The sequence below is a fragment of the Desmodus rotundus genome, chromosome 4 (assembly GCF_022682495.2).
Source record: "Desmodus rotundus isolate HL8 chromosome 4, HLdesRot8A.1, whole genome shotgun sequence".
NCBI classification, from domain to species: domain Eukaryota; kingdom Metazoa; phylum Chordata; class Mammalia; order Chiroptera; family Phyllostomidae; genus Desmodus; species Desmodus rotundus.
In genome coordinates, this window is record NC_071390.1 from 176452972 (window position 1) to 176468205 (window position 15234).

At 42.6% G+C, this 15234-nt stretch overlaps 1 long non-coding RNA gene across 1 annotated transcript in view; it reads right to left on the reverse strand.

The window, feature by feature from the left end:
• Nucleotides 1-384: 384 nt before the first annotated feature.
• Nucleotides 385-15234, reverse strand: part of LOC123478032 (uncharacterized) — a 50956-nt gene continuing 36106 nt past the window's right edge. Inside the window, exons 2-3 of the long non-coding RNA XR_008426743.1 lie at nt 12414-12545; nt 385-1578 (exon numbers count right to left, since the gene is read on the reverse strand). This is a non-coding gene — a long non-coding RNA (uncharacterized lncRNA). The remainder of the gene's footprint in view (nt 1579-12413; nt 12546-15234) is intronic.

Consider the following 15234-nt stretch of genomic DNA (forward strand, 5'->3'; position numbering starts at 1 on the left):
TAGAAGCTGGTTCTGACCTGGCTCAGAGTTTAAAAGATTCCCAGACCAGGAGCAGCTTGAGTTGAGCCCATAAACATGAATGAAAATGGAGTTAATACAAAGGAGACCTTGGAGAGTTCTGGCCCAAAGAAGTAGCATTTGGAAAGGACTGAGGAGTGGGAGAGAGCATGGAAAAAAAGAGAGTTAAAGGGAGCCCATGTGGACACAGTTAAGAATAAGGTATGAAAAGAGGCTGGCAAAGAAGGTGGATGTCAGAATAAGAACCGTGAGAACCGTTTCAAGGAGTTTGGCACTTGTCCTCCCAGACTGGGCAGACAATAAAAGATTTGCAACAGAAAGAGATGCATAACTAGATTTACAGTTTAGAAGCTTACTCAGGCTGTATTGAATTGCTTAGCAAAGGACTCAGGTGGTGACAGCAGACCAGTTAAGAGGTCATTGTCATGGCTGGTTGGACTAGTGAAGGGAAGGTAGAAACGGAGAGGGGTGGATGGAACTGAGCTACCCAGAAAGACATTGTCTTTGGGGTGAAATTTAACAAGTACATATCTGGGAAAACTACATAATGTTTGAGGGTTTACTAGCACCTCACCATGCACAATAAAATTCTATTAATTTCACAAACGTATCATATGATATCAGTGTATTTGTAGGTCAAAGAAAGGGTTGGATGTTGACCACGCCATTGGGCTCCCTTTCTTTTGACAGGCATGCTTTCCTCGACATCCACAGAGATGAAATCCAAGTGGAACATAAGGTGCAGAAGAAGGCATGGACACTCATTTCCTGTTTTAACTCTTGTAATGGGACTTGTCTTGCCATGGGTGGTTAGGTCTCTGCAGTCACAGGTCGCCAGGAAACCTAGTTCAACACTTTTCTTTTATGGATCAAAACATTAAGTTTTGGAATGGTTACAGACCTGAAAATTAAATAAAATTAAAGAATACGATGGAACATACTAAAATATAGAATAAAACAAAATTGGCGCCCTTTGCCCCTAGTTAATACCAAACCCAGGAATAGTGGAGGAAGCCCCCACAAAAACATTCACGTAGCATACACTGACCTCTGGGAAAGTGGGCTGTAAATCTTCGAATGGCAAGGCTAGAGTAGAATGTCCTTCCCAATCCCCTGAGCGCAACACTTAGAAGGATCGAGGTCACTACAGAGCTGAAGCGGATGCTGCTGTACTTAGTGGCTCTTTTGAGGTTTTGTCAGTTCATTCTCGTTTTTGTGACAGAGAACCCTAGCATAGTACTTTTGTTTTCACAGCGCCGTGGCCGTACATCCATTCAAATAAATCAACAGCCCCATCTTCTCTGACCCATTTGTCAGAAATACCAAAATGTGGACTGACCCATGAGGCCTTTTCACTGAAAAGCATACACAAAGTGTCATTAGGCCTCACTCTGACAGGCCTGGAGCCACAGTTGTCTTTTCTTTTTCTTTCCTCCGTTTGTCATAACAGCACCGATTGAACCATTCCCACATTCTGAAACATAGACTTTGTTCTGAGAAGAAGGGGGATGCTCAGAGTGGGTGTTTCTGATTCTTCAAACAACAATCATTGTTAAGATCCTGTTAAAAAAAAAGAAATGAAATTTATTGAAAACTTACTTTGCCCTAAATTTGGAACATAGGTGATTTTGTTCAACATCCATATCCTTCTTTAAGCAAATGAACCTGAAAGCAATTAGCATGCCCTGTCTCACACAGTTGAGGATGCCAACCCAGGTCTGTCAAGTTCGGGGAATAGCCACTTTTCATTCTACTGTGTCACCAGGAGGAAGTTAGGTAGCTTCCTTCCTTCCATGGGATCAGTTGTTTGCCTCCAGGAATTCACACCCTTTAGAATCTTTTAGCCTTAGCAACAATGCAGCTACCTTGGTGGAGAGTTTGGTTAGGTTTCTCAGAGGGCACACACACACACACACACACACACAGACCCCAAAAGGAAGGCATCATCACTTAAATAATTAACCAAAAGTTAAAGATTCTGTTCAAACAAAGCATGACATTTGGATGTCAGGCCAACACAATTCAGAGGGGGCCGATGGCAAAGAACTTGTAAACACAACTGAGAAACAGAATAGCCACAAGTCCTCTGAGAAACTGTCCCATATTGACACTGGAACATCCAAGCTATGAAATATGCAGGATACGCAAGGTTGAATCAAAGTGCATGCCTTAATTTGCACCACACCAACTGAACAGTAAAATGTGATTTAATTTACTATATAATTTGCTTGTTCAACAAAGCTGAAAGATAACTCACTTAGTGCCACTTTGCTTATAAGTAAGCGGGTAACTGGCGGAGTTCTTTCCCCTGATGGCTTTGTTTCTGATGCCACAGAAAGCTGTTTGAGTGGAAAATGCACAAAATTAAGGGTCTGCTGCTGTCTTATTTGAAATGCACTCCTTTTGTCCTCATCAAGTTTATTTCTGCAGAGAGGCAATAATGGTCCTTTGTTTTCCTAACTCGATGAAGTCACGAAGTCTTGCTTGGTGGCACACGGCTTGGGAAAAACACATTCAGCCAAATTTAGAACCATTTGGAACTCACGAGTTGTGAATTTTGAACCAAACTTGAATCTTTGAAAAGCTCATCTGTTCCACAGAGCGAGCCAGCTCCGCTAACAGCTTTGCAGCAAGACTGTCCTCTGGGGGCTGAGCCCCGGGTCCTCAAGTCCCCCGTGCTTCTCCCAATTGTCCCACTGGGGCCTTACACCACATGAAAGCCTAGACGCAATGAGATGTGTGTATTACGAAGCTGTGAACCTGCACCACAGGAGGAGAGATTTCCCAAAGGTGAAATAAGGGGTTTCCTATGTTTCGCCAACCTTTAAAATATTTTCTTTATGTCCCTTGAATCCATCTGTCCTTTTTGTCCATCAATGCCATTCTAGGATCGACTAGTATGAACCCATATCCACCAGAACCTCAAACATCTCACCCCCCACCCCCGGCCCCTCCCACCTGCATTCATTAGGCGTATTATAATCAGCTTCATTTCTGGAATCTCTGCTTGCCCAGCCTCATGGTGGTGCTCACAGCCCCTCGAGCGTTGATGCGCTCTCTCATTCTCCCCTCCAGCAGCTTCGCCTCAGCACCTCCTGCACCCTAGGCCCCAGGGGCTCTGCTCCTGGGGCCAGCAGCCCTGAGTGGATGCAGGAACAAGAGCACCTTTGGCTTCATGCAGGTTAGTTGTGAATTTAAAAACTCAGTAATTATCCTGGCATGCTATGTGCCTAAACAGAAAGCTGCATTGGGGTGTTTAGGGTGCAGGAAGGTCTGGTGAAGGATGTCCAAGGCAGGAATATCACAGGAGTGGGTGATCTTAGGGAGACATAGGAATGCTATTTTGGCAGAAGCAAAGATGCTCAGGTAACTGCGTCTGAGTCACAAATTCGTCCACAGGGTGGGTGGGTGGCTGTGTGGGTGACAATGAGCAGGAAAGCGGTGTGGATGATTAAGAGCCATGAAGAGAGAGAAAGAAGGTGAAGCTGGAGAGAAAAGCAGATGCCATCTCAGGGAGGACTCAGCACAACCTGCTAATGAGTTTAGACCTTGTCCTGAAGACAAGTAGACATTTCACTTAATGATTCAAACTCTTCTGCAAAACACAGTGCAAATGCCTTTGCCCAGTGTTTAAGATGCTCCATAATTTGTTTCCAGCCTACCTTGAAAATCTAATCTCTCTATGTTTCCCTGAGCAGACATCTTTACTCATCTAACATGTATTGAATATGTCATAACGCCCTGCCTTCTGTCATCTGTATATTTGATCACCTGAAACCCCTGCCAGCCTCCTTTCATCAGAGATGTGTGGCCTTCCTTTGTTTCCTGTATTATTCATTAAATAAATATTGTGCATCCAGCTGGGCGTAGGACTAAGTGTTGCAAATTGATTTACTCATTTGCTGAATTACTACTGAGTTTGTACAGGACAGAAACTGTCCTTGGTGCTGAAGTGACAAGATAGACAAGGCCACTACCCCATGATGCATTTGGGGGAAGACAAATAAGTATATGAATGATTCAAACAGAGCTCGACAGATAGTAATATCATAGGAGAGGCATAGAAAGCTGTGCTCATGCCTGGAAGCCTGGAAGAGAAATCTAATTTGTACCTGAGCAGTCAGGGAAGACTTCCTGGAGAAAATAATAACTAAGCTGAAACCTACAGGATTAGTATGAGTTGTTCAAGAAAAGGAGAAGGAAGGAGCATCCCAAACTGAGTGAAAATTACATGCAAAAGTCAGGGACAAGAGAGATGACAGGACCTTTAGGTAACAGAACCAATTCAATATGGCAGGAATGTGGAATGCAGAGAGGAGATGGGAGGGGCTGCAAAAGGAGAGGAAAGAGCAAAGGGCTACATGATAAAACTGCCGTAGAGGCTGAGGCTGAAGACACGGGGTCAATCAGAGACAGAGATAACTGTCCAGAGAAGAGATAGCTAAGGCCTCGACTACAGTAGTGTGGTGATGATAGAAAGGAAACAACAGATTGAAGAGACCTTTGGGAGAACTTGGTTAACCCTTATCAGGACGGTGTGAAGCCCTCCCTCCCCCTTCACAAGAATGTGATTGACATGATGAGACACTGATAATGTAGTGGGAGTCATGGCAATGGCCTAATGAACCTGCTCGGAACGTGCCCAGGAGATCCATTTCTTTGGAGTAACTCATGCAAAGCAAAACATACAAAAGGGTTAGGCACTAAACATGCAATTATAGTTTTCTGAGTTTAAAATTGTGTTTGGTGCACAATCTCTAAAATATAATTACTGAGGAACATAGTTTAATTTGTATCAGTCACAATTTGCAGCTTGTCTATGTTTATAGAAATGATTATAATTTGAATCTTCATGTGCCTTCCTTGATGCATAAAAAAATGATTATCAAGCCTTGAGCAGCAGCCGCCTTCCCTGAGAATTTCCAACAAAGGGCCCTTTAATCAGGAACAAGATCCTATAGAGCCAACGTATGCAAATACGCCATCTCAGAACGACAGTTAACTTTTTGTAATGAGAGTGTTGGGAAGAACTGTAGCGAGCCCCAGCAGAAAGTGCTCGTGATCCATGGTTACTGAGCATGGAAAGCTGAACTCACTCCTGCTTTATTTTGCCATCACAGGCCAAGCCACTTTCTGCTACTGACTTACTATCTTAACACTGAAATAAACTATCATAAGATCTGTTGCTAGCCTTCTGTTCAAAGACCTGATGAGAGAGGACATTAAAGGTTTTCATGCTGAAAAGTCAGTTGGTGATTCACACCAATGCTGCCATTCCCTTATTGGAGGAACTTGGGCAAGTCATGTAACACTCTGGACTTCAGGTTTTGCATTTTAGTAATAAGGGGGTTGGACAGAATGGCTTCAAAGCCACCAACAGCTCCCAAAGATGATGAATCTATAAGAGGGAAAACATGGCAGTTCTTTGAAAAGCCATTCTGTGTGGAAACACACACAGACACTATTCTTTGGCTACGAAATTTTAAATGGCATGATTTCCTTCACGTAGCAGGGGAAAAAAGAAATGCAGACAATGATTTCACATTTAATATATCATTTTTACTAAAGTTTGGTTGTAGAAAATTGCCAAAAACTTTCCCAGGATGAAATCTGGTAACAAAGAACATGCATCTCAGATGTCCACATGTCACAGAGTGGGGCAGCTCCCCTCCCCCGGAATATAATCTGTCTGGTCAACCAGATGGGTGCGCGCCCTGTTCTTTGGTGGGCAGTTAATGTTTTGTTTTTTACAAAAGTCCAAAGAGACAGAAGAAGAGCATGACTGCTCTTGAAAGGACACCCAGCTCAGAACGTCCTCATTATGAGGCACTCAGATCGCACTTCACAGGTACAAAGTGCTCCCCAGGCATCTCATTACATTTATGTGATCTAAAAGCTGTTGATTTTGTCATCTTAGACCCTGAATGAGTTCGAAGACAGCCAACCCTGTCTTGCAGAAGGGAGGGACAGCCCTGTCATGTAAGGGAGCCACCTCCGTGTGAGCCCCTGAATAATAACAACACGCCGAGGGGTTATTATGCAGCAGAGCACAGGAATCCTGAGAGTAGAAGGTACTGGTTGGGCGGATAAGACTGGAACTGTACTTTTAATTACGTGGGTAAGAGGATATATATATAATTCTATCCATTCATTCATTCATTCATTCACAAGGAGTGCAGTTCCTGTTCAAAATCTTGTGATTTTAAAGGCCCTAGCTAAGCTCGCTGGGAAGAAACTCTGTAACTTGTGACAATATGGATATACCTGTGGGACATACTCTTAAATGAAATAAACCAGATGCCAACAGACAAATCATGCATGATCTCACTGACCTGTAGAACCAAAAAAAGTCCAATTCACAGACTCAGAGAGTACACGGTGGTTACCAGGGCCTTGCGGGAGGGGGGCATGGGGTGGTGTCAGTCACAGGGAGAACATTTCAGACATGCAGAATGAGTGATGCTGGAGACCTAATGTACAGCACAGTGACTAGCATTAATAATACCATGTGACACTTTAAAAATTATTGAAAAAATAGATCTTAATTGTTCTCACACAAAAAGGGGACTATGTGAGGTGATGGTTACCTGAATGAGCCGGACTGTGGGAATGTGGTATCATTTCACTGTATACAGGGTGGGGCCAAAGTAGGTTTACCATTGTGAGTGCATGAAACACAAAGTTTATTCCTGTATTAGTATTTATTATTATTGTGTTATTTTCCATACAAACTGTAAACCTACTTTGCCCTACCTTGAATATACATTTCAAAACATCACACTGCACACCTTACATACCTCCAAATTTTATTTGTCAATTACCCCTAAATAAAGCTGGAAAAAATAAAGGCCCTACATTTACAATAAATAAAGGCAATTATACAGGCTTTACTTGGCAGGCCTCACAGAGGAAAGCTGGCCACCCATCCCAGACGGGGAACACCATCAGCAAGACACGTCTCCACAGGGAATGAAGGCAAAGACCCGGGCCCTTCTGGCTGGTCCAGCTCTCTGCATGTTTGCACACCCAGCCCCAGGCACCTGTCTTCATAGGTCTCTGTGGCTGAGGCCTTGGGTCAGGGTCTCTCTCAAGCCCCTCTGACAAGGCCTCTTTGAGGACATGTTCCCCACTCTGACTCAGTATTCAGTACTCAGTACTCTTCCACACTTAGCCCTCGCTTCTCCCTCTCCCTGCCCCCTGGTCCCTAGGGCCACAGGAGCCTTTTGTTTGGTACAGTCTCAGCAGTGCAACAACCCTCCTCTGCACTGATCCACCTGACCCTCGACTGGTGTGATGATTCGTGGCAGGAGGGAAATGCAATGGGGGTCGGGGGGTTGGCACTTACTCTGATCTGGAGCCTTGTTTATAGCATCTCAGCAAGAGCTTAAAGTCTTCATTGTTACTTTCACTTTGGCTTATTTAATCAGCCACTATGAAAACTGACAGCTGAGTTCCTGAACATTCATTCAAAAAACACACTAAAGTCCTACTATGAGGTGTTAGAAATACAGAGGTATCTCTATAGTCAACACAGTCTGGCTTACACAAAGCCAATGGTCTAGGAGAGTGTCTCTCAAAATCAGTATCACTGGCATGTTTGACCAACTGATTTTTGTTGAGTGGGTGGGGAGGAGGCTCTCATGTGCACTGTGGGTTGTTTAATTTAGCTGCATCTCTTACCACTACCTACTAGAGGACAATATCAACCTTCTCTCCCCTTGTGAGAACAAAAATGTCTCCAGACACTTTCAAATGTCTGCTGAGGGAGAAAGTCATCCCCAGGAACCACGGGTCTAGAAGACCAGGCCAAGCTTGGATCTAAGTGACCTTTATGTATTAATCCATATTAATCTTAATGTCATAGCATCCTCATCCTCTTTTCGTAAAAGAAAAAAATGAATTTGTTAAACAAGTTTTTCAAGGTTACGGCAAGGAAGAGGTTAAGCCTAGATATTAATCCAGGCAATAAATCTCAGTGTCAAAACCCTCACTCTTAACTATTGTGCTACAAGGTGTGAGAGAATATTCTGGGAGCAAAGATCAAATGAGACTGACTCTGTTAGAAGGTCAGGGGGGCCTCACAGAAGAGCCACCATCTGAGATGAGGTTTGGTAAAGGTTATGTACACATTCAGGTCGGGAACCAACAAAAAATCGCACTATACTCCACCAAAGCAGCTGCCCACCCACTCTCGGCTTATATCCACCATGCTCACCTGTCTTGTTCTGCATGGGCTGGTGAGGTTCCAGTTTCTCTACAAAGTCATTCCTGAGACTCTCTAACAGGAAACTCATGACACAGCTTGCCCGAGTTACTCCGTTGGCAAGGACCAAGTTCAACCTTTTGATGTCCCCCTTCACTGTTTTGTATCTCTTGGCTTGTATCACTTGGTCTATCATCTGTCAGCAAACCCCTTTGGGTCAGGCCTTTTGTGTGGCCTGAAAGAAGGAGCATTACTGGGAAGATGAACGTCATAGGTTTGATTCTCAGCCCAGCCCTGGTTAACTACACGTGCCTCATTATGTTATCCAGTCTTCCTGAGCCCCCGTTTCCTCATCTATCAAATAAAAATAATAAAACTTACCTTATGAAATATGACTTATACTTAAGGTGCATTTTCCAGTGTACAGCACATAGTAGGTCTTTCGTAAGGCTCATTATTTTCCCTCCACATTGGCCTTCATATAATATCTTGCACAGGACTCAGAAACGTGCTACAAACGTCGTGTAGTGATGATAGATTTGCTTAGCATCATCGAAATGTTGCAGATGAGCTCAGTAGTGAAAGGAAATTACAGCAAAAGAAACTTCCCAATGAGGGAAAAGACAGGAAAAGAAATAAAACCTGTGTACAAATCTTTGCAGGCCCGCATTGGAAGCATCACCTGTGCATCGCCCACACTCCCACCTGCCGACTCTCCCTGCCTCTGCTAGCACGCCCACAGCACACTGGGAGATGTGGACTGAGAGGGAAAGGGAGGCACTGGAGGCTCAAAACTGCAAGACACCAAATTAATTTGGCAGGGAAATTGGTACTGCAGTGCTTTTAAAAGTTAGTGTGACCAAACAGAAGGAGCAATTGATAGGGGCCAACCTCACTGTCTGTTGACATGAATGTTATGGCACTGATTTCCTTTCTCATTGTTAGTTATAGGTTCTGTCGCAACACATCTAAGAGGGCTGTGAAGACAGAGCAATGCTGTATCTTACTAGCTACTTGACCTTCTGCAAATTTACTAACTGCCCAGGCGTAGTGTCCTCGCCTGTAAAAATGCCAGAAATACAGATGCCCATGCTCTCGGTCACTCCACTCAGCCTCTGCCTTTAACACAGACCCAAGGAGACCACCACTGCACCTCCTGCCTGGGTCTTGTCCCTGGGTGAGAGGTGCCTGCACTCAAGGGCAGAGCGAGCCCTGAGTGCAGCTGAGGGATTGCCCCTAGAAGCTTCCTTACTCAGCAATGGCTGCAAAGTTGGTGGATAAACATTGGTACACACACACCCTGTGGTTGAGATAACTCTGAAGCAGTTTACACAGAATCCCAGAATTCCCCATACTTGCCTACAGAGCTAACTGGCTTATGGTACACCACTACTCACTGCCTTCCTTTCCATGTCTTACTTCCTCCCCTTTCCCTTACATGTACTTTCTTTGGTCCATCCCAAAAGAGGAATTGTCCTCTGGAGATTGAGCCCCATGTAGGACAGACAGGCTTCCCCCACTTCATGAGTGTTCTAGGAACTCATCTATATCAGTGCAGTAGTCAGCATTGTTGTGAGAGGCTGTGTTCAACTTCAGTGAATTTTTTGAAGACTCTGAACATGTTTGCTGATTTTGTGATGGGTGATTTGAGAGCCTACCTGCCCACACCACGCTGAGTGCTCAGTGGTTTTTGACCAAAAACTGCATGACCCCAGTTTCCCACCTTCCCTGTTCACCTGATCCTGCCCTGAGTGACATTTTTGTTTCCCCAGATGAAAAAAGTCCTCAAAGGGAAGTGTTTTGGTGATGTGGAAGAGGTGAAACAGAAAATGCCAGAAGCACTAAAAGGCATCAAAATTGTTGAATTCAAAAACTGTTTTGAGCAGAGGAAAAAAGTGATGATGGGTGTATTACATCAAATGGAGAGCACTTTGAAGGCGACTGAAGTTTCAACATGTAAGAAGAAATAAATGCACAATTTTTTATAAATAAATTCCACGTGTTTTTTTGGTCCTCCTCATACTTCCTGGGATTGCCTTTTGAATACACTAGGTGTTTTGCCACAGGGTCAGTTTCTGGGAAAAGTCAAAACACACCAGAAAATAATGGTGTGTAACACTTGAGTGTGCATATCAAAGACTTGGTACAGTTCCTAGCCCATATCAGTCAGGGTCCAACCACAGAATCAGAAACAGTAGGAAAAAATATACATTAAGAGATTGATTGTGAGGGCTTGGCTTATGTAATTGTGGAGGTTCGCTAGGTAAGTCCGAAATCTGTAGGACAGATCACCAGGAAGGGCAGGCTGGAGCTCAGGCAGGAGGAGAAGATGCGTTCCACAGGCAGAATCTTTTCTTCCTCAGGGCAGCCTCAACTCTACTCTTAAGAACTTTCGGCTGATTAAGTAAGGCCCACCCAGAGTATCTAGGGAAAACCTCCCTTACTTCAAGTCAACTGATTATGGGCTTTAATCACGTGTACCAAATGTCTGCCTACCAACATCTAGATTAGTGTCTGAATGAATGTGGGGGACTGGAGTCTAGACGAGTCGACACATTAAAAAGACCTAGCACACCCACAAGAAATACTCAAAATGTCAGGCTACTAGTTATTAATTTATATCTGACAATAAAGCTAATAATGGTTCATGATATAACATTCCAAAAAGAAAGAAGGTATAAAAATAATGCCCAGTCATAAGCTCTCTGTGAAAAGATTACCATTGGCCGTGCATCTTAGACACACTGCCCCTGCTTTAACTCCATTAAACTACATGCGTCCTCCACCTGACATTATGTTAGGAGCACTTTCCTATCTCCTGTAATATGTGAAGACTTTCATTGTTGCAAAGTATTTTTATAATCTATAAGTATCATATTTTATTAATGACATAAGCTTTTATGGGTATGTGGGTTCTTTCCACTTTTTGATTCTTTCAAGGATCTCTTTGAATAAATATTTGCCTGCATGGTAGTCCTGCATATTATTATTTTATAAGTTCCTAACTCTTTAATAACTAATCTTGCTGGTTCTTGCCATTGCTTCTTGCAGAAGACACCCTAAGGCATCTGTCCCTCGTATGTTCTGAATTTCTCCCTCACACCCAGAATGGCACTTTCAGTGAAGTATCCTTAGGAGAAATTGGGAAAAGAGATATTCACTTGAGGCAAGCTGGTAGAAGACTTGCAAAATCGAACTAGCTCTTTTAAAAGTCTGTTCGTGATGGAGTTTCTAGCCTGTAACCTTTCTGTTAAGAATTTATACAAGTAATTTGTATTTTTAAATGATTTATGTATTTTTTCAAATTAATGATTTTTATTTTTCAATTTCAGCTGACTAATTTGTGTTATTTCTAAATCTAGAGATTAAGGTAAAAGGACATAGCAGCGCTCGTCAGAGATCAGGGACGGGGAGAGTGTGAATATAAAAGGGTTATATGAGGGAGTTTTATATATATATTATATATATACATATATATAATATCCAAAGAACTGTTCATCAAAATAAACCAAAAATTTTAAAGATGGAAGAAGTAGGCTGACAAACAAAACAAATGCGGTCATGGAGGGGATTTTGTGCAAGAAGATTGAACATGGGTTCTTCTGAGATTTTAATGCCATAGTTTGGCACAGTATGCATTTCTAATCTTCCATCTGATCACTTAGATTTGGTTTTTATAATTATTTACAGCCTAACAAAAATTATGTTTGCACTTTATGGAAGATTTCTCTAAACACACAACGCTGCCCTACTGAAAGGATCAATCTTTTCTACCTTGATTATTTTCAAGCGAGGACTTATTTACATATTCCATATTCCTTTGCTGAACTTTTCCTACAGTTATGCTTAGATGAAATCTTTTAGCTAAATATTAAATCATACAAAGATACATCATCAATAATTGAATAAGGAATTTCAGTGTCATGTTTAGAAAATGGAAACTCAGTACAAATTTTAATGTTACCTTAATGCAAATTATGAGGTCTCCGTTTTACTTTATTTTATGCTTCTGGTTGGCAAAGACAAAGTCAAAGGGGTCTTGGTTTAGACGCAGGACAGGTCATCCTTTCATTGGCCCTGACCGTCCTCTGGGGAGACTGCACACAAGGCTGCCAGAAAACGACTGAACCAATGCTGATGATCCCTAGTAACCGTCCGACAGGTGCCCCACTCGGTGTGAAGCAGTGCTCACCTGTCACCCAATGGAGCTGCTGGTTGAAGGTTCTGGGTTCCCATTCACATGTGCGCTTTTTTCCCCTCCATCGTGGACAAAGAATTTTCGCAATTGTTTCCAACTTCTGGAGGTTTTGGAATCTGTGAGATACTAAAACCAATGGTTATGGCTTTTAAGATTTACAATAAATAGATAGTGGATCCCCTTCAAACCACTCCATTAACCCTTTGGAAACATTGTCTATTTAGATTTCTTTTGGTGGGACAAGAAGAAAGATGAGCATAAGAATAAGACTTCAAGTTAACTTTAAGATGATCTTTGAAGAGCTGGAAGACGCTGACGTCACTCATTTCTGCCTGTATGTCTGCTGTGGTCCAAGCCCCCACCATCTTGCACCAATCACCCTTCAGGACTCCCCCCACCCCCACTCCAGCCATGTGGATGTGATTTCTCCAGGCCAGTTATGCTTCACGTGGGGAAAGGCAAGTCCAAGACAGAAAACTGGCTCTGGGAGGGCAGTGTCTAGTGGGTCTGATTACAGGGGCGGACTCCATGGAACCCTAAGTGTCTTCTAGCTAGTGGGAATTAAAACATCCTTGGCACAAAAGAAGCCAGCAGAAGGCCCCAGGCAGAAGCAAAGTAGATGTTTGTTAAAAGCTCAATGATCTGATCTAATGACAATGTGTTTACTCCTCTTTGTTACTACCTGACGCTGTAATCAAAGTTCAGTGGAGACTTAAGAACTCACAAATAAAACCTCTTTTTCCCACCTGAGTTTGGGAGTAAACATAAGAAAGATGCAAGAAATCAAATAAATCATCAGCTTTACTGCTGATTAAACCAAGTTTAGAGGACATGAACTCAGATCTGTGGCCAGTGAGCTTGCTCACACTTCCCCTTGAATTAGACAGACTCACATCCACAGATACTGGCACAGATGGACCACTCTGGGAGCAGACCAGAACACAAATGTCCAAAATGCAGAGGAGAGGGGGTCTGCAGGGATGCTCAGCAACTTCTCTCAAATTCCCCAGTCAGAAACCCGGTCCCTTCTTCCTTGGGGGGAAATGAGTGAGGGAAGGGAGAAAAGGCAAAGTGCTGCTTGAGCTGAAGTCCTCCTATGGCTACCACTGTAAGAAAGAATTTTCAGTGCATTCCCCTCCTGCTCAGCCAACCAGCTGAGCCAAGGTCTTTTTAGGCAAGAGATACACACAGGATGACATTTGGGCTAAAACAGAATATTACATCTGAGGTCAGCTTGGCACTGCCAAGCGAGAGGGCAAAGCCTTCAAGGAGAATGTGAGAATATTGAGAATTTAATTGCTAATCTTGAGGACTCAGGGTTTTATATCATGACATCTTGGTGGAAATGTTAGTGTCTTCACAGCAGAAAGGTAGAAATTAACTCTCTATCCACCATACTTCAAAGGAAGAAAGCTTTTGGCCACTGTTGTTTTGAAAGACCCTTGAAGTGTGTGGGGTGGCTTGGGCAGGAACCCAGGACCCCTGTGGGGTGCCTGCCACCAGTGTTCCATTTAGTGGGGATGGTGAAAACTCCCTTTGAGTAGCTCCAGACAAACTCTTCCACCAGAGTATAGATGGGGACCAGCTTGTGGCTGAGGAGTGATGGTGTGAGAGGCTGAGAACATAGCCCTGAAAAGTCTACAACAAGGATGGGACTCTTGAAGTTCTTTATGTGTTTTGTCCAAAAAATTCATGAGATCTTAACAGTCTCTCCCACAATCCTTTCATTTTTATTTTGATATAAAAATTGGGTATGAACTACCTACCATCAAGTAAAATTTATGCTTTCTGGGAAGATGTGGTACATCTGCCCTTAGACCTACCTGTCTTAAGCAGGTTGCTGAGTCATCTGCACAGCTCATTCCATTGCACACACCCTCAGGTGTACATGCAATATTCATTGATGCATCTGCCCAGCAAATATTTACCAAGCAATAATTGTAAGCCATCCATGTCGTAAGTATCGTCTAAGTCTCAAGGTGCTGGGACTTCTAAGGGAGGAATCTACACTTTCATTATCTTATTTGTGATAAGATAATAAATGTTAAATGTCTCTTCTGGTTATTGGTGCCTAGTAGACATTTTTTAAGGCATTTTGTATCCTAATAACAATATTATTATTATTATTATTATTATCATCATCATCATCATCATCTAAGGGTATATTTTTAAAAAGACAAAGATATTGCCTTTCTGCTTAAAAAGAAAGGGGAATTTGAAAGCCTTGACCAAAACCAAAACAAAACAAATACATATATCCTGACTTTAATCAGGTTGAAGATGTATCTTAATTAAAAAACAAAACAAACAAAAAAACAAAGATTGCCTAGTCTTGAATAGTAATTCTTGTACCTCGGAGTGTGGCAATGCCTGGCTGTACTGAGTAACCTTTGGATACATTAGATATCAGTCCCCACGCAAGACCACGTTCCTCAAAACAGCCATTGGTCTCAGCCAGCATCATCCAAGAGAAATATAGTTCAAGACACAGATGTAGTTTTAAATTTTCTAGTAGCCACATTTCAATAGGTAAAATGAAACAAGTAGATTTTTAAAATCTAATATATTCATAGTATTACCTTTTCAACATGTAATTAATGTAAAAACTATAAATAAGATATTTCACATTCTTTGTTACTAAGACTTCAAAATCCAATGTGTACTTGATACTTACACACATCTCAGTCGAAATTAGCTACGTTTTAAGTGGTCAGTAGCCACATGTGGTGGTGGCCACCATGCCGGACAGACAGGTACAGAATCTAGAGCTTGAGTTAAAAGCTCGAGAATATCCTCCCTGAGTTGCTCATCAGCC